Below are 3430 nucleotides of genomic sequence, written 5' to 3'. Positions count from 1 at the left end.
AGCATTTAATAAATGGAACTTACTATCTATTTAACAGATACTTGTCGAGCATCCTTCTATTTCACAAAATGGGTGTTGGGAAGACCACAGTGATGCATAGTTTTTGCCATCGAAGAGGTGATACCCAGTGAAAAAATAGACCTATAGATTATAATAAATGATCTATTGGAGGATTAGGGGGGCATCACATACAGATTTGGATTGGAGGGGAGGAGTGGTCAGGAAACCTTTCATAGAATAATTGATACATGTTTCAAAATAATAGGTCATACTTAACCAGAAGAAGATAAAACAAGGGTGGATGGGATAGTAAAGTATTCCATCAAAAGGGAATAGCAGATGTCAGAGCCCAGAGAACAGAGTGAGTACAGGGATTTCCGTGCTGGGCAGAGCAAGTAGGTCAGTGTGGCTGACTCATGGAGACAGGCTTGAGGAAGGGAGGAGATGAGAGATGAACTTGAGGCAATCGAAAGGATGGAGTGTGGAGGATCACAGAAGCCTTCTCAAGGAGTTTAAATTTAACCTAGGGGTGGTGCCTGTGGCTCAGTGAGTAGGGTGCTGCCCCTATATACCAAGGGTGGCAGGTTCAAACCTGGCCCCAGACAAACTGCAGCAATAAATAAATAAATAAATAATAAATTAAAAATAAATAAATAGTTTTTAAAAAATAAAAAATAAATTTAACCTAGAAGAAAGCAGAGTCATTGAGGCAAGGTTTATATTTTAGGAAATTTTTCCATCTGCAGTAAGGAGACTGAATTTTGAAGACTGAGAGAAACGTTAGATAGAGGGAAGACAGTCAGAAGGTTTGGGTGATCATCTAGACAGGATGGGGGCACAGGGAATGGGAATAAATGACACAGATGACAACTAGAAGATAGGATGGAGAGGATTTGAGGACTAATTATCTCACCAGAGCCCACGTAACTTTGTAAGGGCCTCTATTTTCTGTGAATATTTTTTTCTTATAATGTCATTGTTTATTTTTGATATCAGTGTAATGCTGACCTTATAGAATAAGCTGAGAAATATTCTGTCATTTTGAACTTATTGGAGGAGTTTGTATATAATTAGTATGATTTCTCCCTCAAATGTTTGGTTGAATTCATCAATAAAGTCCTCTGGACCTACAGTTTTCTGTGAGGAAAGGCTTTTAACTACAAATTTAATTTCTATAATAAATAATAGGATTATTCAGGTTATCTATTTCTTTTTGAGTGAGCTTTGATAGTTTGTATCTTTCAAAGAATTTTCCCATTTTAGCAAAGTTGTCAAGTTTACATGTATAATGTTGTTTATTCTATTCCCTCGTTTTCGTTTTATGTCTGTAGAATCTATAGTGCTGTCACCTATCCCATTCCTGATATTGACAATTCGTATCTTTTCTCTCTGTGTCATGATCAGTTTGGATAGAGGTTCATCAGCTTTATTGATCTTTTCAAATAACAAGTTTTTGTTTTATTGATTTCCTGTTATTTTTCTGTTTTCCACTTAATTGATTTCCACCTTCATCTTAATTTTCATTATATGTCATATTCACTTATGTATTTAATTATTTTATGTTCATAACAATAGAACCTACTGCCATTATAAAATGTCCCTCTTTGTTTCTAGTTTTCTTTGTCTGAGAATCTATTTTTCTGATGTTAGTGTACCCATTCCAGCCATTGCATTAGAACATCTAAAATACAGTTGTTGCGACTTTCAGTGTCCTTGTTTGCTCTTTCTAAAATCTGTGCTAGTTCTCAATGGGTTTCTATTGGTTGAATGAGTATTCTTTGCATTACAGAAAGTATTTTTCCAGCTTCTTTGCATATGTGGTAATTTTTCATTAGATGCCAGACATTGCACATTTTATCTTACTGGGCAGAGGATATTTTTGTATGTACATTCTTGAGCATAGTTCTGAGATGCAGCTAAGTTACATGAAAATGGTTTGATCCTGCTTGGTGTGGCTTTTGTGATTTTTTTACCATGTCTAAAGTGGTGCTCAGTCTAATTATCTCCCACTAATGAGGCAAGAATATACAACCTTTTGAATTATAGTTTTTCCAATCTGGTTGGTAAGAAGAGGTACTATTTCTAGCTTTGTGTGAGTCCTGGGCACTCTTCCTTTATTCTTTTGGCCAGTTCTTTCCTCCGCATCAGGTATTTCCCTCACATGCACATACAGATTAATACTTCATTGAACACTCAGGGAGACTGTATATCACTGGATTTTTCCTCTAGGAAGCTCTCTCATTTCTAGTACTCTGCCCTGCACATAATCCTCTCCCTAGAGTTTCAGCTCTATCTCCTCAACTCACAGAGTCCTGTAGGTTCTTCTGGGGTTATGTCTTTTGTCTGCCACCATCCAGAATCTTTCTCAGTGTAGGAAGCTGTGACACTCACAGAACTCACCTGTTTTCCAATCTCCACTTCTTAGGAAAGACTGTCCTTCATTAGCTGATGTCCGTTAACTTAAAAATCATTGCCCTAGTGGAGGATGGAGGTCATTTCAGGCAGGGGGTAAATCTGGCTTCTGTTAGTTGATCTTGGCTGGAAGTCTCTCATATTATTTTGAACTTGAGGAATTAAATAATTTACTCATAAACTCTTGAGTATATACCTCTAAGGAATAAGAATACTTTAAAAATATATACGGAGAGCCGGCGAGTCTAGCTAGGCTGAACTGAGGTAGAAGCTGCAGGCTGCGTCCAGCATGCCTGGCAACAAGAGCCGTCGAGGGCGGTCCCGTCATCGTCGGAGTCGCCCCCGCGGCCGCTCAGCCAGAGCCGAGCTGACTTCTCAGTGAGCCAGATGGAGCGCCTTCTGCAGAAGGGCCACTACTCCCAGCGGCTGAGCGCCTCTGCTCCGGTTTTCATCGCTGCCATTATCCAGTACCTGACAGCCAAGGTCCTGGAGCTGGCGGGCAATGAGGCCCAGAACTATGGCCGGAGGCGCACCACCCCGGAGCTGGTGGACATGGCGGTCCACAACAACGCGCTGCTTGGTGGCTTCTTCGGGAGCACCACCATCTCTCAGGTCGCCTTGGGGCAGTAGTAGCTGCCGGCCTTGGCTCCTGAGCCTCGTCAGGCCTTGCTTCTGCCAGGCTGCCCATCCGTCCGCCAAGCTGCCCAGCTGCCGTCCGTCCTTCCATATGACATCCGTCCTCCCGGCTGATCGTCAGTCCTTCCAGCAGTCGTCCATCCGCCCAGCTGCCATCCAGACTCTGTCCATCCACCCTCACGGCGCCAACGTCGCCCCCTCTCTGCCCACCCTCAGCGAGTTTCATTAAATGTTTGCAGAACCTCAAAAAAAAAAAATATATATATATATATATACACAAATGCAATACCATGACCTCACCTTTAAAAACTGATAATATTTTTATATGTGGTTAAATTATCTCATAAATGACTCTTTATTTCAATCATTTGAAACAAGATGC

At 41.0% G+C, this 3430-nt stretch overlaps 1 pseudogene; it reads left to right on the top strand.

The window, feature by feature from the left end:
- Nucleotides 1–2701: 2701 nt before the first annotated feature.
- Nucleotides 2702–3207, top strand: LOC128598291 (histone H2A-Bbd type 2/3-like; annotated as a pseudogene).
- Nucleotides 3208–3430: the final 223 nt, after the last annotated feature.

The sequence above is a fragment of the Nycticebus coucang genome, chromosome 11, assembly GCF_027406575.1.
Source record: "Nycticebus coucang isolate mNycCou1 chromosome 11, mNycCou1.pri, whole genome shotgun sequence".
Lineage (NCBI taxonomy): Eukaryota > Metazoa > Chordata > Mammalia > Primates > Lorisidae > Nycticebus > Nycticebus coucang.
Note: the sequence above shows the minus strand (reverse complement) of the source record. Positions and strands in the feature narration are given on the sequence as shown.